This window comes from Balaenoptera musculus, chromosome 6 (genome assembly GCF_009873245.2).
Source record: "Balaenoptera musculus isolate JJ_BM4_2016_0621 chromosome 6, mBalMus1.pri.v3, whole genome shotgun sequence".
Classification (NCBI taxonomy): domain Eukaryota; kingdom Metazoa; phylum Chordata; class Mammalia; order Artiodactyla; family Balaenopteridae; genus Balaenoptera; species Balaenoptera musculus.
Window position 1 is genome coordinate 41,246,064 of NC_045790.1, and position 22,171 is coordinate 41,268,234.

The 22,171-nt window shown below is 37.9% G+C and overlaps 1 protein-coding gene and 1 pseudogene across 2 annotated transcripts in view; one reads left to right on the forward strand and one right to left on the reverse strand.

Moving 5' to 3' along the window:
• The window catches only part of CAAP1 (caspase activity and apoptosis inhibitor 1), a 53,719-nt gene that overhangs the window by 8,158 nt on the left and 23,390 nt on the right, over nt 1-22,171 (forward strand). The window lies entirely within an intron of this gene.
• LOC118897189 lies at nt 19,338-21,129 on the reverse strand (annotated as a pseudogene).

The window sequence follows — 22,171 nt, forward strand, 5'->3', positions numbered from 1 at the left end:
TTTTTATTTATTTATTTATTCATTTATTTTTGGCTGCGTTGGGTCTTTGTTGCTGTGCACAAGCTTTCTCTAGTTGCAGTGAGCGGGGGCTACTCTGCATTGCGGTGCATGGGCTTCTCTTTGTAGTGGCTTCTGTTGTTGTGGCGCACAGGCTCTAGATGCGTGGGCTTCAGTAGACGTGGCACGTGGGCTCAGTAGTTGTGGCTCGCGGACTCTAGAACGCAGCAGGCTCTGTAGTTGTGGTGCATGACGGGCTTAGTTGCTCTGCAGCATGTGGGATCTTCCTGAATCAGGGATCGAACCCGTGTCCCCTGCATTGGCAGGCAGATTCTTAACCACTGCGCCACCAGGGAAGTCCTTAGTTTCTTAAATTATCTAAATTAACCGTCTTGCTTCTTGATGTTTCTTACAGAGCATCAACTTCTGCTTGATTACATTTGTTTGCCTTTATTTAAGGCAAATATTTTGCCTCTTTGTTTGCCTCTGTTTATTTTTCCCAGTTTTTGAGGTGTTGTCAAGTTTAAGTCCTTTATTGTTCACACCTGAACATTAATGCTACCTTTTTTACTGTTAGAAGCCATTTGATGGATAGCCAATCAGATTAGAAACTTAATTCTCTTAAAAAAATTTTTTTTCTAATGAAAAAAATGGTGATTAGATTCAAAGTGACTATTGCGAAGAACCCACTTTTACAATGTTACTATAAGACAGATCATGTTAGCTTTTAAATGCTGCAATGAGCAGGTTAAGCAATCACAAATATTACCCAAAACTGTCATAGTAGCCACTTGTGGACCTGATAAGTGCCAGATCATTGGGATTCTTTTGAGTTATTTGAGAATATAGGCTTTAAAAAAAAAAAGCTACAAGATGCCAAATAAATAATAATACTAAGCTAGAAGATGCCAAATAAGCTAAAGATGCCAGATAAATAATAATATTAAAGCTAACACTTACTGAGCCAGTAAGTGTTGTATGCCAGACACTGTTCTAATCACTTTATATGCCTTCATTCACTCATTGGGTTTGTACAACAACCTTGTGAGGTAGGTGGTATTAGCATCATCATTTTACAAATGGAAAGATAAGGCCCAGAAAGATTTGTGTGCCTGAGGTCACACAAATGAATGTGGAAGTAGGAGGAATGTTAGTTCTGAAGAGATTATATAAGCATTCATGTTAATGGACCTGGCTTTAAGACACTTAACCTTCCCTAAAATCACTTTATACATTTGTAAAATGTGGGTAATCCTTGCTTCAATAGGATTATTGGGATTAAATGAGCTAATGTGACTTGTTTGTTATTATTTGTTTACTATTTTATTATTAATAATCTTAGTTATGAATGGGGAGATATACTGCAGTGTGAAACAGTGAAGGTGGGACAGGGAGTTAATGTGAGAAGATGCTGGCTTCAGTGTATGTTCCTGACATTTGCTATGTGCTTTGTGCTTAAAGGGACAATTCAGTCCTGTAAATCTCTATAGAAGAGAACTGAACCTGGTGGGCAGACTTATAAAAACCTCGTTCCAGTGCTTCAACGGAGGGCTAAGTTAGTTAACATGTTTGGTCCTTGGTGCTGAAAATTTCCATGTTTTTTATTACCTGCTGGTTTTTTACTCTCTAATAAATAACAGTAGTCTGAGCTGTCCAGATGCTGAGGGAACAGTTACGAGTAGGCAAAGACCAATTAAAGGAATTCAATAATTTGAGAGAGGAAAATGAAGCTGAATAAGTTGAATAGGTAGCTTCTGTGGAACACAGAATTAATAGACTATAGGAAAGAAAACTTTAACAAAATAATGAAAACTCTCAAAGAAGTACAATTAGAGCACAAGTGTAGTTTTTTTTAAAAATAAATTTATTTATTTATTTATTTATCTTTTTATCTTTGGCTGCGTTGGGTCTTCGTCGCTGCACACAGGCTCTCTCTAGTTGCGGCGAGTGGGGGCTGGTGGCTTCTCTTGTTGCAGAGCACGGGCTCCAGGTGTGCGGGCTTCATTAGTTGTGGCACGTGGGCTCAGTAGTTGTGGCTTGGGCTCTAGAGCACAGGCTCATTAGTTGTGTCACGTGGGCTCAGTAGTTGTGGCTCGTGGGCTCTAGACCACAGGCTCAGTAGTTGTGGCACGCAGGCTTAGTTGTTCTGCGGCATGTGGGATCTTCCCGGACCAGGGCTTGAACCTGTGTCCCCTGCATTGTCAGGTGGACTGTTAACCACTGTGCCACCAGGGAAGTCCCCACAAATGTAGTTTTAGGAACTAAAAATAAATTCTGAATTCCTAAACTTAGGAGACAAACTGATAAAGAGGTTAGCTATGACTGGGGGCTACATCATTGTCCCAAGAAATCAAGTTGAATAAATAAATACAGAATAATAAAAAACCACACACAAAAAGTATAAATCCTTATGTGTAACTCATGGCTACCTGGAAGACAATTTTAGACCTATCCTGAACATAATAGAAATTATAGAAAGAGAAACAAATAGCTAGAAAAGTATTGAAGAAATGATAGAATTAAAATTTTTGATTTAAAGACTTAAGACTGTAAGTGCAAGGATAAGGAGAAAACACCTGGTTACGGGCTGAATTATGTCCCTTCAAAATTCATATGTGGAAATCCCTAACCCCTACTACCTCTGAATGTAATCTCATTTGGAGATAAGGTCTTTAAAGAGGTAAATGGGACTTCCCTGGTGGTTCAGTGGTAAATAATCCACCTTACAATGCAGGGGATGTGGGTTTGATCCCTGGTCAGGGAACTGGGATCCCACATGCCGTGGGGCAGCTAAGCCCACGCACCACAACTACTGAGCTCGCACGCCTCAACTAGAGCCCACGTACCTCAGACTACAGAGCCCATGTGCCCTGGAGCCTGTGCACCACAACTGGAGAAGAGAAAACCCGCACACCACAACTAGAGAGAAGCCCGTGCACGGCAACAAAGAGCCCGAGTGCCGCAACTAAGACCTGACGCAGCCAAAAATAAAAATAAAATAAATAAACAAATAAATAATAAATCTTTTTTTTAAAAAAAGAGGTGATTAAGTTAATCCTATCTGATTGTTGTCCTTATAAGAAAAGAAAATTTGAGTACACTGGAAGACTCCAGGGCTGGGTACACACAGAGAAGAGCCATGTGAGGACACAGCCAGAAGGCAGCCATCTGCAAGCCTCAGAAGAAACCAAACCTGCAGACACCTTGGTCTTTGACTTCTACCTTGCAGAACTGTGAGAAACACATTTTTGTCGTTTAAGCCAGCCAGCCTTTGGTATTTTGTTATGGCAGCTTTAACAAACAAATACAAACTTACATGTATGTGTGTGTGTATAAATTTCCCAGTGAAATTTTTTCCCCCAAACTTTTTATTTTGAAAAACTTCAAACTTATATAAAAGTTGAAAGAATGATGTAATGAACATCCATATACCCTCTACCTAGATTCAGCAACATTAACATCTTGCCATTTTTGCTTTTGCTCTCTCCTTATATTTATCCTTTTTCCCCAAGAGCCATTTGTATTAGGTTGCTAGAGCTGCCATAGCAGAATACCACAGACTGCCTGGCTTAAACAACAGAAATTTATTTTCTCACAGTTCTGGAGGCTGAAAGTCCAGATCAGGGTACTGGCAGGGTTGTTTTCTCTGAGGCCTCTCTCCTTGGCTTGCAGATGGCCACCCTCTTGCTGCCTTTTCACTTGGTTGTCTTTCTCTGTGTGTGTCCCCCTGGTGTCTCTCCCTGTGTCTTAGTCTCCCCTTATAAGGACACTAGTCAGATTGGATTAGCACCTACCATAATGGCCTTATTTTAAGTTAATTAGCTTTATAAAGGCCCTATCTCCAAAACAGTCAACATTCTTAGGCACTGGGGTTAGGGTTTCACATATGAATTCTTTGTGGGGAAACAGTTCAGCTCATAACCTATTAAAAAATAAGTTACAGATGTCATAACATTTCATTGCTTAAACAATTCAGTATGCACTTCCTAAAAATAAGAGTCTTACAGCCACAATGCCATCATCACTTTTCAGAAATAAACAGTAATTCAAATAATATCATCTAATATATTGCCCATATAAAATTTCCCCAATTACTAAAAAAATTTATAGTTTACTTATTTATTTTAATTAATTAACTGATTCTGATCCAGGATCCAGTTGGAATTCATGTGCTCTGTTTGATTGTTAGTATTTCAAAGCTAAATTTAAAGAGAAGATTTAGATATGAGAGAGAAAAGCTTAATGACTAGCCCAGGAACTTAGTTCACATCTTAAAGGAGTTTTAAAAATAACAAAATAAACCAAAAGAAAGTTGGAAAAATGAAACAACAAAGGTAAACATTAAAACTAAGAAACAGAAAACAAAAGGATAATTAAATTTAAATTTATTAACTTGATTTTTGTAAAGACAAGAAAATAAACTCTTCTTCGGTCTGATTAAGGAAATAAGTAGAGAGCAATTAAAATTGAGATTAGTGAGAAAGGAGGAGACAGAATCATAGGCATGTATGAGTTTAAAAGAATAATGAGAATCCACATGCAGCATTGTATAAACAAACTTGAAGCGAGCAAATGTATGGTATTCTATCAAAATACAAATTAACCAAATTCTCCCAAAAGTGGAAAACTTGAAGAGATTAACAAAGAAGAAATTAGAAAGGTGAATAGAGATCTGTTGAAGAAGACAAGGTGAATTCACAACTGAATTATTATTTACATGAGTTGATACATGTAATGTATTTACAGCTAATAAAGCATTCAATAATGCCATCTGTTAACTATTTTCAAACAGATTACACCTGTGTTATTTAAATTAGTCCAAGCCCTAGAAAAAGATGAAAAGATCTTCAGTTTACTTTATGATTTCTGCATAGCTTTAATATCCCAAATTTCATAAATAGTGCCAAAAAAGTGTGCGGGGGATTATAGGCCTTCTCACTTGTGAATATAGATGTAAAAATTATAAGTACAACATTAGCATATAGAATCCAGCAGTGTATCAGTGGGTAATTATGCTACTGACCAAGTAGGATTTACTCCAGGAATTTACAGGAGACTTAATTAGAAAGTCTATTAGCATAATTCATTTCAACAAATTAAAGGAGAAAAATTACATGGTCAGATAAGTAGATGCTAAAAAGGCCTTTGCTAGTATTCAGCAGTCATTTCTAATATAAGCTGTAGGTAAAAAAGATATAGTAGAAAACTATTCAGATATGATAATGACCATTTTACCAAGCTTAACTACCCACTTGGTGAATTTAAATGACGAATCAGACAGGATCATTCATTTTCAATGTTTCTTGGAGGTTCTAGCAAATGCATTTAGACCAAAAAAACCAAACACACACACACACACACACACACACACACACACACACATGCATGCAACATTGGTGGTGGGGAGTAATTAACTGGTCAAAGGCAGCTAAAAGAGATGGAATGATGGAAGCAGAGATTGGAGTGATGTACTTTGAAGATGGAAAAAGGAGCCACAAGCTAAGGAATGCAGGTGATCTTGCAGAAGCTGGAAAAGACAAGGAAATGGATTCTCCAGAAGAAATGTAACACTACCTACACCTTGATTCTAGTGTCGTTAAGACTAATTTGGGATTTCTGACCTCCAGAACTGTAAGATAATAAATTCACATTGTTTTAAGCCACTAAATTTGTGGTGATTTTTGTTACAGTGGCAATAGAAAACTATGCAAGGTACTTGATTAAAACCTAGACATAAGCCGGAGTTTTAGATTGTTGCCTGTAACCATAGAGATGTTTTGCTCAATTTAAATATTTTAAAAATTTTCAAATAGTTCCAACATTTAAAAATCAAGTGATAACACACCAAAGTTTGGATTTCTGAGTTGCTTGAAAATCAGATCAAGCAACCTTTCCTGAGAGGGCAAAAAAAATCTGGAGCTGAGTGTAGGTACTCTCTTTTTGAGTGGCATATATATGTTTCACTTTGCCACATAGTACTTCATTTGCCTATATGCTTAATGTACAGAATGTCTAGAAAATGAAACTCTGACTCAAGGGAAAATACATAAAGTCCAAAGGTTTGCCTTGGAACCAGTTCTGTCAGTTTGTCAGTGTCTTATCAACTGAGACATACACCTTTACCTTTTTATCCCAATTTTGATGAACAAAAAGAATTTTAAATAAGTCTAGATAAAGCAGTCTATGGTATTAAAGACACATGAAAATTTTGATATTTTCTTTTAACGGCAACCTGTGTGCTTTTATTGTGGTGTTTATGGGAAAGGACATAACATTAATAGCTTCTTAGAATTATCTAAGAAGCTGTAAAGTGACAGCCTTCAGTATGAGGTATATGTATGCATATGTGTATGTATATGGTATTTAATATGCCCTATGTAAATTACTTTTCTCGTAAACCATTAAAAGTTTGAAAATACAGAAGTACACACAAATGTTTATGCACAAGGGAAAAAAATCTAAATTTATATTTTCAGTTTTATATGATCTCCTCATATTGTTAGCTTTATATTTTTAAGTTATATTTATCTTCTAAGGTCAGCTTTCAAATACATGTTTTTTCCCCCAAGCTCTTTTGATCTCTACTGCTTTTTAAAATTTTGATTGCTTACTCATACTTACTTTACAATAGTTATTTTTTACTACCTAAAGGAAAAAGAAAGTAGTAGTTATAAGAAATTTTTGACAGTGTACTACTTTGAAACTTGAAGTTAGTGAGTGTTAACATAACAATTTTTTTTTTTTTTTTTTTTTTTTACTTTTTTCTTTTTTATAGCTACTTTATTTATTTATTTTTTATTTTATTTTTGGCTGTGTTGGGTCTTCGGTTCATGCGAGGGCCTTCTCTAGTTGAGGCAAGTGGGGGCCACTCTTCATCGCGGTGCGGGGACCGCTCTTCATCGCGGTGCGCGGGCCCCTCACCATCGCGGCCCCTCCCGTCGCGGGGCACAGGCTCCAGACGCGCAGGCTCAGTAGCTGTGGCTCACGGGCCCAGCTGCTCCGTGGCATGTGGGATCTTCCCAGACCAGGACTCGAACCCATGTCCCCTGCATTAGCAGGCAGACTCTCAACCACTGCGCCACCAGGGAAGCCCTAACATAACAATTTTAATAGGAATGAGATGCAGGAACTATGAAGATGGAACATTTGTAGTTTCTAAATACCTTCATTTTTAAAAAGGTGAGGGATGGGATTGTCTGTCACTTTAGTTCACCTTAGGTAAGTAAATGAGCAACTTTGTATTGTACTGAGATAGTCTAAAAATTTTAGCATTTATAATTTTGCAGTGTTTTAAAACTTAGATATTGTGACAAGATTTGCACATGTTACAGATTACAAGTTGCTTAACAAGAACAACAATTTTAAGTAAATAAGGTAATATGCCTGGAATCAGAGCGCTCTCTTCATTTGGAAAAGAAGCTTTACTAGAGCTAAAGTAGCACTAAAAATGAGAACAGGTATTAGCTTGGCCTATAATGTGAGATGATTACACCCTAAAGAATATGTTTGTAATGAAATTTAAGTCTTGAATAGTGCAATAAAATAATCAGGATTGAGGTTTTATATAAAAAGAATAAAAATACAAACACTTTAGGGAAATCTTAACAGTGTTTTAGAATTGATTTAATAAATACCTTTATGAATTTTAAATTAATATGCTTTTAGTGAATGATATTGAGGGAGACGTCAGTGGAAATGAAGTTGTATTTCTCTGTGGATAATAAGCAGTGATGAGATAATATCCCAGTTCTAGAAGGCAAAGAAATTTAAAAATCGAGATTCTCAAACTAAGGTATACTGCCAAGTAGGTTCTGTAGGAGTGTTCTGGAACTATTGATCCTAGTCACTGCTCCTTAGCAGAGGATGGGCATGTTCTAAATTAGTTATTATCAGATTCTAGTTTTGGATGATTAACTTCCTGAAAAAGTAAGATACTCCTGAACAGGCCTTAGAGCTTTTAGGTAATACATATAATTTGAACAACAACCCTAATAGTGATATGTGGTAGAACTCTGATGCCGTTTGTTAGTTGAATAAAAAGCGTTAGTTTTTCTTTTGTTTTTAGTAAGGGAGACACATTCATGTCCTTTTTGATGAGTTAGAGCTGTCTTGTGGGTTCAGCTCAGCTGGCATTAGAGTACTGAGTTTGATTTGTTCCAATTCAAGCAACGCAGTCCTTGGATTACGTATGTATAAGTAACTTTCAAAGGGGCAATAGCACTCAGCCAAATGCTGAACTCTCAGTAAGTGTCAATAAAACTAAACTTGTTGGGAATAAAAGAGTCCTTCATAAACTGCTATTATTAAGCTTCAAAGGAATAAAGCATTTGAATAAAATTTACAGTGCTCCGGAGCATTGAATTAATGGGCAACATAAATCTACAGTACGTAATTAAGTAAACATTTTTATCAATAGATACAAAAATAAGCCTCAGGTAGACCCTAGACCCGGGCTCATTAGGAATAATACCTTCAGAAATTGACCTGTGATTCATCTAACTCATATAACCCACTCTGGAATGTATGAGGTTGTTTTGTAACAGTTACTTGTTTTAACTCTATTATGAAAAATTTCAGTGTACGATGAACGCTTGAATACCTATCACCCACTATGTTTCCTCCCATATTATTTTTAACCCCCTCCTTTCAACTTCTTTCAACTTGATAACTTTGAAGCAGATCTTGACCCAGTTCTTTTTATATATTTAGCAAATAGGCACCTCTCTAGAATCTTTAGAACATTCCTTGGAATGGGAGGGCCTGAGCTTCTCAGAGGTCTTAGATAGGCTCTTCATTTGAATTGCAACTCTGTTTTCCGTTGGGGAATTTTGAGGGTCTTGGGAAGGATTTTCTGGTTTTGTAACTGTCTACACACAAAAAAAATCTTTCTTTGTGTTACAGAAAGCTGATTTTTAAACTGTATCTGTTGTTTTCCCATCAGTCATTTTAATGCCTCATCTTGCTGCTCAAGCACTAGATTAGATGTAAGCAGGTAGTTTTCCTTTTCTCTGCTCTTCCCTTATCACTTTTTTAAAAAATTTAAGATTTTCTTAATCACTTATCTGATTCTTTGTATTAACTGTCTTTTCCATTTCACTTGAAAAATAAGTTCACTGATGTTAAGTGCACTAAACTGTTTGTTAATGATTATTCTTCAATACGCTGGTGCACTTCTCCCACCATTTGAAGTTTTTGCTTACCAAGAGTCACATGTATTTGTTTCCAATGCAGTTACTGTAGTTTTACAATATAGTTATATGCAAAAACAGGTGAAATATCACTATAAAAAGATTATTTGATCACGCTGAATGCTTTGGAAAAACTCAAAGTGCAGTTGTTTTTAGCTGTGGGATAACAACAGTAAAAGTTTGGGCAGCACTGTATAAATAAAAAGGGTTATTTTTTTCTGCACTCAGATTTTTGTGTTTTAAATAAGCCAAAAGTAGAGATGTAGTCAATGGCTTATATGAGTAGGATGAGCCTGAACTCTTTTCCATGGATTCATATCAAAGATAAGGCTTCATATCCAAAGATTGATGAATGAAGATACATTTCTGTTTTAATTTAACCTAAAAAGCTTAAATTATATATGTAACTTTTTTTTTCTTTTTCTTTTTTAACATCTTTATTGGAGTATAATTGCTTTACAATGGTGTGTGAGTTTCTGCTTTATAACAAAGTGAATCAATTATACATATACATATATCCCCATATCTTTTCCCTCTTGCGGCTCCCTCCCTCCCACCCTCCCTATCCCACCCTTCTAGGTGGTAACAAAGCACCAAGCTAATCTCCCTGTGCTATGCGGCTGCTTCCCACTAGCTATCTATTTAACATTTGGTAGTGTATATATGTCCATGCCACTCTCTCACTTTGTCACAGCTTACCCTTCCCCCTCCCCATATCCTCAAGTCCATTCTCTAGTAGGTCTGTGTCTTTATTTCCATCTTGCCCCTAGGTTCTTCATGACCATTTTTTTCCCCTTAGATTCCATATATATGTGTTAGCATACGGTATTTGTTTTTCTCTTTCTGACTTCACTCTGTATGACAGACTCTAGGTCCATCCACCTCACTACAAATAACTCAGTTTCGTTTCTTTTTATGGCTGAGTAATATTCCATTTTATATATGTGCCACATCTTCTTTATCCATTCATCTATCGATGGACACTTAGGTTGCTTCCATGTCCTGGCTATTGTAAATAGAGCTGCAATGAACATTTTGGTACATGACTTTTTTTTTTTTTTTTAAACATCTTTATTGAAATATAATTGCCTTACAATGGTGTGTTAGCTTCTGCTTTATAACAAAGTGAATCAGTTATACATATACAATATGTTCCCATATCTCTTCCCTCTTGCATCTCCCTCCCTCCCACCCTCCCCATCCCACCCCTCTAGGTGGTCACAAAGCACCAAGCTGATCTCCCTGTGCTATGCGGCTGCTTCCCACTAGCTATCTATTTTACATTTGGTAGTGTATATATGTCCATGACACTCTCTCACCCTGTCACATCTCACCCCTCCCCCTCCCCATAGCCTCAAGTCCATTCTCTAGTAGGTCTGTGTCTTTATTCCTGTCTTGCCACTAGGTTCTTCATGGCTTTTTTTTTGTTTTGTTTCCCTTAGATTCCGTATATATGTGTTAGCATACTGTATTTGTTTTTCTCTTTCTGACTTACTTCACTCTGTATGACAGACTCTAACTCCATCCACCTCATTACAAATACCTCCATTTCATTTCTTTTTATGGCTGAGTAATATTCCATTGTATATATGTGCCACATCTTCTTTATCCATTCATCTGTCGATGGACATTTAGGTTGCTTCCATGTCCTGGCTGTTGTAAATAGAGCTGCAATGAACATTTTGGTACATGACTCTTTTTGAACTATGGTTTTCTCAGGGTATATGCCCAGTAGTGGGATTGCTCGGTCGTATGGTAGTTCTATTTGTAGTTTTTTAAGGAACCTCCATACTGTTCTCCATAGTGGCTGTATCAATTTACATTCCCACCAACAGTGCAAGAGTGTTCCCTTTCCTCCACACCCTCTCCAGCATTTATTGTTTCTAGATTTTTTGATGATGGCCATTCTGACCGGTGTGAGATGATATCTCATTGTAGTTTTGATTTGCATTTCTCTAATGATTAATGATGTTGAGCATTCTTTCATTTGTCTGTTGGCAATCTGTATATCTTCTTTGGAGGAATGTCTATTTAGGTCTTCTGCCCATTTTTGGATTGGGTTGTTTGTTTTTTTGTTATTGAGCTGCATGAGCTGCTTGTAAATCTTGGAGATTAATCCTTTGTCAGTTGCTTCATTTGCAAATCTTTTCTCCCAGTCTGATGGTTGTCTTTTGGTCTTGTTTATGGTTTCCTTTCCTGTGCAAAAGCTTTTAAGTTTCATTAGGTCCCATTTGTTTATTTGTGTTCTTATTTCCATTTCTCTGGGAGCTGGGTCAAAAAGAATCTTGCTGTGATGTATGTCATAGAGTGTTCTGCCTATGTTTTCCTCTAAGAGTTTGATAGTGTCTGGCCTTACACTTAGGTCTTTAATCCATTTTGAGTTTATTTTTGTGCATGGTGTCAGGGAGTGTTCTAATTTCATACTTTTACATGTATCTGTCCAATTTTCCCAGCACCACTTATTGAAGAGACTGTCTTTTCTCCACTGTATATGCTTGCCTCCTTTATCAAAGATAAGGTGACCATATGTGTGTGGGTTTATCTCTGGGCTTTCTATCCTGTTCCATTGATCTATATTTCTGTTTTTGTGCCAGTACCATACTGTCTTGATTACTGTAGCTCTGTAGTATAGTCTGAAGTCAGGGAGCCTGATTCCTCCAGTTCCGTTTTTCTTTCTCAAGATTGCTTTGGCTATTCGGGGTCTTTTGTGTTTCCATACAAATTGTGAAATTTTTTGTTCTAGTTCTGTGAAAAATGCCAGTGGTAGTTTGATAGGGATTGCATTGGATCTGTAGATTGCTTTGGGTAGTAGAGTCATTTTCATAATGTTGATTCTTCCAATCCAAGAACATGGTATATCTCTCCATCTATTTGTATCATCTTTAATTTCTTTCATCAGTGTCTTGTAGCTTTCTGCATACAGGTCTTTTGTCTCCTTAGGTAGGTTTATTCCTAGATATTTTATTCTTTTTATTGCAATGGTAAATGGGAATGTTTTCTTAATTTCACTTTCAGATTTTTCATCGTTAGTGTATAGGAATGCAAGAGATTTCTGTGCATTAATTTTGTATCCTGCAACTTTACCAAATTCATTGATTAGCTCTAGTAGTTTTCTGGTAGCATCTTTAGGATTCTGTATATGTAGTATCATGTCATCTGCAAACAGTGACAGTTTTACTTCTTCTTTTCCGATTTGGGTTCCTTTTATTTCTTTGTCTTCTCTGATTGCCGTGGCTAAAACTTCCAAAACTATGTTGAATAATAGTGGTGACAGTGGGCAACCTTGTATTCATCCTGATCTTGGTGGAAATGGTTTCAGTTTTTCACCATTGAGAATGATGTTTGCTGTGGGTTTGTCGTATATGGCCTTTATTATGTTGAGGTAAGTTCCCTCTATGCCTACTTTCTGGAGGGTTTTTATCATAAATTGGTGTTGAATTTTGTCGAAAGCTTTCTCTGCATCTATTGAGATGATCATATGGTTTTTCTCCTTCAATTTGTTAATATGGTGTATCACATTGATTGATTTGCATATATTGAAGAATCCTTGCATTCCTGGGATAAACCCCACCTGATCATGGTGTATGATCCTTTTAATGTGCTGTTAGATTCTGTTTGCTAGTATTTTGTTGAGGATTTTTGCATCTACGTTCATCAGTGATATTGGCCTGTAGTTTTCTTTCTTTGTGGCATCTTTCTCTAGTTTTGGTATCAGAGTGATGGTGGCCTCGTAGAATAAGTTTGGGAGTGTTCTTCCCCCTACTATATATTGGAAGAGTTTGAGAAGGATGGGTGTTAGCGCTTCTTTAAATGTTTGATAGAATTCGCCTGTGAAGCTATCTGGTCCTGTGCTTTTGTTTGTTGGAAGATTTTTAATCACAGTTTCAATTTCAGTGCTTGTGATTGGTCTATTCATATTTTCTATTTCTTCCTGGTTCTGTCTCGGGAGGTTGTGCGTTTCTAAGAATTTGTCCATTTCTTCCAGGTTGTCCATTTTATTGGCATAGAGTTGCTTGTAGTAATCTCTCATGATCCTTTGTATTTCTGCAGTGTAAGTTGTTACTTCTCCTTTTTCATTTCTAAGTGTATTGATTTGAGTCTTCTCCCTTTTTTTCTTGATGAGTCTGCCTAATGGTTTATCAATTTTGTTTATCTTCTCAAAAAACCAGCTTTTAGTTTTATTGATCTTTGGTATCGTTTCCTTCATTTCTTTTTCATTTATTTCTGATCTGATCTTTATGATTTCTTTCCTTCTGCTAACTTTGGGGTATTTTTGTTCTTCTCTAATTGCTTTAGGTGTAAGGTTAGGTTGTTTGAGATGTTTCTTGTTTCTTAAGGTAGGATTGTATTGCTGTAAACTTCCCTCTTAAAACTGCTTTTGCTGCATCCCATAGGTTTTGGGTCGTCGTGTTTTCATTGTCATTTGTTTCTAGGTATTTTTTGATTTCCTCTTTGATTTCTTCAGTGATCTCTTGGTTATTAACTAGTGTATTGTTTAGCCTCCATGTGTTTGTATTTTTTACAGATTTTGTCCTGTAATTGATATCTAGTCTCATAGCATTGTGGTCGGAAAAGATACTTGATACGATTTCAGTTTTCTTAAATTTACCAAGGCTTGATTTGTGACCCAAGATATGATCTATCCTGGAGAATGTTCCATGAGCACTTGAGAAGAATGTGTATTCTGTTGTTTTTGGATGGAATGTCCTATAAATATCAATTTAGTCCATCTTGTTTAATGTATCATTTAAAGCTTTTGTTTCCTTATTTATTTTCATTTTGGATTATCTGTCCATTGGTGAAAGTGGGGTGTTAAAGTTCCTTCCTATAATTGCATTACTGTCGATTTCCTCTTTTATGGCTGTTAGTATTTGCCTTATGTATTGAGGTGCTCCTATGTTGGGTGCATAAATATTTACAATTGTTATATCTTCTTGGATCGATCCCTTGATCATTATGTAGTGTCCTTCTTTGTCTCTTGTAATAGTCTTTATTTTAAAGTCTATTTTGTCTGATATGAGAATTGCTACTCCAGCTTTCTTTTGATTTCCATTTGCATGGAATATCTTTTTCCATCCCCTCACTTTCAGTCTGTATGTGTCTCTAGGTCTGAAGTGGGTCTCTTGTAGACAGCATATGTATGGATCTTGCTTTTGTATCCATTCAGCCAGTCTGTGTCTTTTGGTGGGAGCATTTAATCCATTTACATTTAAGGTAATTATCGATATGTATGTTCCTATTCCCATTTTCTTAGATATTTTGTGTTTGTTATTGTAGGTGTTTTCCTTCTCTTGTGTTTCTTGCCTAGAGAAGTTCCTTTAGCATTTGTTGTAAAGCTGGTTTGGTGGTGCTGACCTCTCTCAGCTTTTGCTTGTCTGTAAAGGTTTTAATTTCTCCATCAAATCTGAATGAGATCCTTGCTGGGTAGAGTAACCTTGGTTGTAGGTTTTTCTCCTTCATGACTTTAAGTATATCCTGCCACTCCCTTCTGGCTTGCAGAGTTTCTGCTGAAAGATCAGCTGTTAACCTTATGGGGATTCCCTTGTGTGTTATTTGTTGTTTTTCCCTTGCTGCTTTTAATATGTTTTCTTTATATTTAATTTTTGATAGTTTGATTAATATGTGTCTTGGCGTATTTCTCCTTGGATTTATCCTGTATGGGACTCTCTGTGCTTCCAGGACTTGATTAACTATTTCCTTTCCCATATTAGGGAAGTTTTCAACTATAATCTCTTCAAATATTTTCTCAGTCCCTTTCTTTTTCTCTTCTTCTTCTGGGACCCCTATAATTCGAATGTTAGTGCGTTTAATGTTGTCCCAGAGGTCTCTGAAACTGTCCTCAGTTCTTTTCATTCTTTTTTCTTTATTCTGCTCTGCAGTAGTTATTTCCACCATTTTATCTTCCAGGTCACTTATCCGTTCTTCTGCCTCAGTTATTCTGCTATTGATCCCGTCTAGAGTATTTTTAATTTCATTTATTGTGTTTTTCATCGTTGCTTGGTTCCTCTTTAGTTCTTCTACATCCTTGTTAAATGTTTCTTGCATTTTGTCTATTCTATTTCCAAGATTTTGGACATCTTTACTATCATTATTCTGAATTCTTTTTCAGGTAGACTGCCTATTTCCTCTTCATTTGTTTGGTATGGTGGGTTTTTACCTTGTTCCTTCATCTGCTGTGTGTTTTTCTGTCTTTTCATTTTGCTTAAGTTACTGTGTTTGGGGTCTCCTTTTCGCAGGCTGCAGGTTCATAGTTCCCGTTGTTTTTGGTGTCTGTCCCCAGTGTCTAAGGTTGGTTCAGTGGGTTGTGTAGGCTTCCTGGTGGAGGGGACTAGCGCCTGTGTCCTGGTGGATGAGGCTGGATCTTGTCTTTCTGGTGGGCAGGTCCACGTCTGGTGGTGTCTTTTGGGGTGTCTGTGACCTTATGATTTTAGGCAACCTCTCTGCTAATGGATGGGGTTGTGTTCCTGTCTTGCTAGTTGTTTGGCATAGGGTGTCCAGCACTGTAGCTTGCTGGTCGTTGAGTGAAGCTGTGTCTTGGCGTGGAGATGGAGATCTCTGGGAGATTTTCGCCATTTGATATTACGTGGGGCTGGGAGGTCTCTTGTGGACAAGTGTCCTGAACTTGGGTCTCCCACCTCAGAGGCATAGCCCTGACGCCTGGCTGGAGCACCGAGAGTCTTCATCCACACCGCTCAGAATAAAAGGGAGAAAAAATTGAAAGAAAGAAGATAAAATAAATTAAAATAAGATAAAGTTATTAAAATAAAAAATAAAAAATAATTATTAAGAAAAAATTTTTAAAAAGTTAAAAAAAACAGACAGAACCCTAGCACAAATGGTAAAAGCAAAGCTATACAGACAAAATCACACACAGAAGCATACACATACACAGTCACAAAAAGAAAAAAAGGGAAAAAAATATGTATATCTTTGCTCCCAAAGTCCACTTCCTCAATTTGGGATGATTCGTTGTCTATTCAGGTATTCCACAGATGCAGGTACATCAAGTTGATTGTGGAGATTTAATCCTCTGCTCCTGAGGCTGCTGGGAGAAATTTCCCTTTCCCTTCTTTGTTTTGCACAGCTCCCAGGGTTCAGCTTTGGATTTGGACCTGCCTCTGCGTGTAGGTCGCCTGCGGGCGTCTATTCTTTGCTCACACAGGACGGGGTTAAAGAAGCAGCTGCTTCGGGGGCTCTGGCTCACTCAGGCTGAGGGGAGGGAGGGGTATGGATTCAGGGCGAGCCTGTGGCGGCAGAGGCCCGTGTGACGTTGCACCAGCCTGAGGCGTGCTGTGTGTTCTCCCGGGGAAGTTGTCTCTGGCTCACGGGACCCTGGCACTGGCAGGCTGCACAGGCTCCCGGGAGGGGAGGTGTGGGGAGTGACCTGTGCTTGCACACAGGCTTCTTGGTGGCGGCAGCAGCAATCTTAGCGTCCCATGCCTGTCTCTGGGGTCCCCGCTGATAACCGCAGCTCGCGCCCATCTCTGGAGCTCCTTTAAGGGGTGCTCTTAATCCCCTCTCCTTGCGCACCAGGAAACAAAGAGGCCAGAAAAAGTCTCTTGCCTCTTCGGCAGCTCCTGATGTTTTCCCGGACTCCATCCCGGCTAGCTGTGGTGCACTAGCCCCCTTCAGGCTGTGTTCGCGCAGCCAACCCCAGTCCTCTCCCTGGGATCCGATCTCTGAAGCCCGAGCCTCAGCTCCCAGCCCCCGCCCGCCCTGGCGGCTGAGTAGACAAGCCTCTCGGGCTGGTGAGTGCTGGTCGGCACCGATCCTCTGTGCGGGAATCTCTCCGCTTTGCCCTCCGCACCCCTGTGGCTGCGCTCTCCTCCGTGGCTCTGAAGCTTCCCCTCCATCACCTGCAGTCTCCGCCCGCGAAGGGGCTTCTAGTGTGTGGAAACCTTTCCTCCTTCACAGCTCCCTCCCACTGGTGCAGGTCCCGTCCCTATTCTTTTGTCTCTGTTTTTTCTTTTGCCCTACCCAGGTACGTGGGGAGTTTCTTGCCTTTTGGGAAGTCTGAGGTCTTCTGCCAGTGTGCAGTAGGTGTTCTGTAGGAGGTGTTCCACATGTAGATGTATTTCTGATGTATTTGTGGGGAGGAAGGTGATCTCCACGTCTTACTCTTCCGCCATCTTGAAGCTCCTCCTATATGTGACTTTTAAAAGTGTTTCCCTGTGTTAATAAAATTTTTTTTTTTTTCAGTTAAGTGATACCATCTGTCTGAGTTAGACAAAAGGGACTTCACTGTATTAGGTTGTTCTTATTTTTATTTTTTGATTACAAAAAGTGTCAAGTGTATAGAAAAGTAGAGAGAACAGTATAATGAAACCCTCAAATAACTGTTGCCTAGGCCTAACACTTATTACAATTTTCCATATTTGTTTTATCTATTTTCTTGAAGTACTGTAAGTTGATTCTAAATATTTATGTTTGAATTTTCAGTAAATAAGGACATTTTCTCACATAGCCATGTATCTTGTGTGTGTTATTTAACAGCTTATTTATTTGAATGGTAAATGCATGCACATAGTATAAAGTTTTTAAAAGTATATAGTGAAAATAAGTCTCACTGTTTTTTCTGTTCCCCATTCTGAATCCCTTCCTGTAGGCAACCACAGTAAACCAGTTTCTTCTGTATCCTCCCAGAGAAATTGTATACATTTACAAATGGATAAGTGTATGTATAGTTTTTCTCGTCACACAAATGGTAGCATACTGTGCAAACTGTTCCATACCTTTTTTTGTTTAATTTTTTCCATTTAATAGTATGACTTTTCTTGGATTTTGTTCTACCTAGTGCATATAAGGCTTCATACACACACACACACACACACACACACACACACACCTGTATACTATTCCGTTGTTGAATATAGCAAAAGTCTATCTATGGACATTTAAGTGTTTACTCTCTTCTGTTACTGCATATGATATGAGTATCTCTGTATGTAAGTAATCTTGTTCTTCTGGACATTTAAGTGTTTACTGTCTTCTGTTACTGTATATGATATGAGTATCTCTGTATGTAAGTAATCTTGTTCTTCTGTGATTATATAAAGTCCTATAAGTTAATTGTTGGATCAGATGTTTGGGCATTTGAAATTTTAATAGGTACTGCCTAATTGACTTTCAGAGTTTAAACCAATTTATACCCCTCCCCCAAAATGTGGAATACATGTTTTCATATACTTTAGCTAATATAATGTTATCTAACATTTTGATCTTTGTTCATCTGATAGGTAAAAAAGGATATCTCACTGGAATTTAATTTATATTCTCTGAGTGAAATTGACTGTCTTTCCATATATTACAAAGCTATTTGAATTTCCTTTATCTGTGAGCTTTGTTGTTTTTGTTTACCTTGTGTGTGTATGTAGGTAGAGGGCTTTGGTCTTTTTTTTTTAATTAATTTATTTTATTATTATTATTATTTGTTTTGGGCACACTGGGTCTTTGTTGGGGTGCACGGGCTTTCTCTAGTTGCGGCGAGCAGGAGCTACTCTTCATTGCGGTGCGCAGGCTTCTCTTTGCTGTGGCTTCTCTTGTTGCAGAGCATGGGCTCTAGGCGCACAGGCTTCAGTAGTTGCAGCATGCAGGCTCAGTAGTTGCGGCATGCGGGCTCAGTAGTTGTGGCTCGCGGACTCTAGAGTGCAGGCTCAGTAGTTGTGGCTCACGGACTCTAGAGCACAGGCTCAGTAGTTGTGGCACATGGGCTTAGTTACTCCACGGCGTGTGAGATCTTCCTGGACCAGGGATTGAACCCGTGTCCCCTGCATTGGCAGGCGGATTCTTAACCACTGCGCCACCAGGGAAGTCCCCTCTGGTCTTTTTAATCCGTTGTTTCTGATGTGGGTTGCAATTTTTTTTCTTTTTGCTTGTTGCTTTTTTTTTTTTTACTTTGTTTATGGCTTTTATTGTTTTTTTGCACATGCATAAATATTTCATGTTTATGTAGTCTGATTTTATCAATCTTTTATGGTTTCTGTGTTTTATATTTACAAAAGTCCTTCTCTATTCTGAAATTATAAAAAGTATTTTTCATACTTTCTCTTAGTACTTTATGGTTTTTTTAAATGTTTAAATCTTTTATTCATTTGGAATTTATTTTGGTTACCAGTTGTATTTGCTCATGTCTGTCTTTTTTTTTTTTTTTTTAACTTAGAATTTTAATTATGTACATAAATAGCAACATGAGAACGAGGAGTTCTAAGGCTTATGCATTATCTCTAGGTGAAAGAACTTCAGATTAGTCCACTTGGAGTATGGCATCACCCAAGATAACAAAGAGGCCTAGTATAGTTTCTCCTGAAGAAGAATGCCAATTTACTACATTCAATACTAACTTCTCTGCCATTTTTCTGTAGAAATACTGGTTTACCATATGGAGTTTCCAATGTTTACCTATAACTGATTAAAATGGGCAGAGCATGGAGTATTCTACTTATTTCCGGGTTAATTCTTCACATTTTCCGACTTTTGAATATTCTCCTTCCACAAATCTTCAACGACTATGTATCCTCGTAAACCCCAGTCATATAATTTCTCCCCACTGACCTGGACAAATACGATGGCTTGTTGTGAATAATAAAGAGAGGCAGCTAATCCCATGAAACCAGGTGGATACACCAGCTTCTTTATTTTTGAACCTCTAGCCAAAAGGAGTCCAACAACTCCAGCAAAACCAATAACACCAAGTCTTGGAAAAAATCCAGGAGGTGCATTTTGGAGATATTCATAGCTGTCTAACCCCCACTGAACCAAACTTTGCATCTTGGGCTTAGTTTGGGAGTACATTTCTTGTGTATGGTTCGCAATAATGTCGGAGATGGGAGATGCTTTCTTCAAGTTGGGTCCTTGGCTCTTCCACATATTTAGACTGACCCTCAGGAACAGAGTAGAGTGAAAGCTCATTAACCTTCACAGCAGCTTTGTGAGATGAGTCCGTTTTTGCTGATGCATAGACTTTGAAGGTGAGCAGGCTCAGGCTGGCCGGCCCCACAGACCTCTGAATTACCTTGAACATGTCGCTGGCAGCGGCGGCCCCGGCGGGGGTCAGCCGGCCTTGACCCCGCCCACTACAGAGAGGTGGCTACGGCGGCCGGCTAGGGCCCGATTCCTCCGACCGCAAATGGGCCGTGGTGCAGGTGACGGCCGTACAGCCAGTTCGATCGGACCAAGGCTTAGCTCGGAAGCCTCGGGGGGAAACCGCGACGTTGAGCTGCAGCACGTCGCGCCTCGAGCGGCGAGCCTCATGTCTGTCTTTTCATTGAAATTTTCCACTGTAAAATAATAATTCTGTCTTAATGATTTAATAGCATATCTTAGTTTTTCCAATAGAAGTATTTTCCTATGAGGTCTTGGGGTCAAATTTTGAATGAAAACTGACCTGATACTTTGAGATATAGATGATGGCTATGTATAATTTTTAATATTACCACTTGGAGAACTATTTCTTTAAGTAGGAGAAGGTCTGCATAAATGTAAAGAATGAAGGTTCTAGAGTTAAACTGCCTGCATTTTTAGCAGCAGAACTCCACAGCTTACTATCTCTCTGACCTTTGGCAAGTTAGTTAACCTCTCTGGGCCTCAATTTCCTTGTTTGTAGAATAGGAGTAATATCAGTATCTACTCATAGGATTGTGATGATGATTAAATGAGAAAAGATTGTAAAGTGCTTAGAATAGTACTTGTTGAAATGCATTGAAAAAATGTTGCTGTATTTGCTCTAGAAGTTTTGCTTTGAATCACTGAATTTTTACTTTGAATCACACAATCACTGTTCTTAAAATTCCACTTTACATTGATGAGTATTGGGGATTCCCTTCCCCAAATTCCTTTTATCAAAGCCTAAAGAAAGCAAAAGAATTCATTGTGATTTTTAATTATTATTCTTTACTGTTATTGCTTTTTAAAAACAATTTATTGCTTACAAGTGTCTAACTTTTTCATTTATTACAAACATAGTTTAAGAGAAAACTATTGTATACATATTTTAAAGCATAAAAGGATTTTTTTCACAAATGAGATCAATTTGTTAAATTGCCATTACTCTGTATGCTAAATTCTTTTAGACATAGTATATGTATTATAAAGGGCTTGACTGTGTGCTTTTTGGCTGGTAAAGAGTAATAAATTGGTTATCTGTACCCCACTTATGTTCTTGTGTCCTTCTAAATTAGCTGTAATACTTAGGCAGACTATACTATATAATAAGTTTATCAGAAATAACAGGATACGTTTTTCAGAAAACCTTCACAGAAAGTACTACTAATCATTGACAGTATTGCGACTTAACGCTTAGATAGGACTCCACATTCAAATTAGTAGGATATTTGCACATTCTACTTGTGCACCTTTAAATAAAGCACTTGTAAAGTGGTCTCATACAATTTTTAAAACTGGAAAAGGCTTGAAAGCAGTAATATAGGGATAGAACAAAGAGGAGAACCTCTGTGATTCCCTTTAGCCACTTTTATATAGATTAGAGCCCCCATTTAGAGAATTGACTTATTTACAAAAACTTGGAGTTGTGGGGGGGCAATTTATAGGATGAACTCTTAGAGAATCATGGATCAGAGAAACTGGAGTATGGTAACTGAATTTTGGAATTCTGTTATTTGGGGAAAGGAAATGGAAACAAGGGTTCAGTTTTGCTATCTTGAGGAATAAGCTTGCTGAGGGAAACACTAGAGATGTGAATTTATTTGCTGTTTGGAAAGGCCCTTTGAGAAAGATTGTTTTGCTCCACTCCATAGTGTTTGAGGGTTACATTTGAGCACTAGGTGATTTCATTTTTCTGAACTTGTTCTAAGACTTTGTGGTACCCCAACTTAAAAAATATTAAAAGTGTAATTTAGATACAACAAGAGTCATGTTTTGGTTTTTTTTTTTTTTTACTATATAGCTATGTGGGTTTGGACAAATTTATCTACCATCACAGCCACAATATAGACCCGTTCCATCATCCCCAGAATTTCCCCCATGGCTCT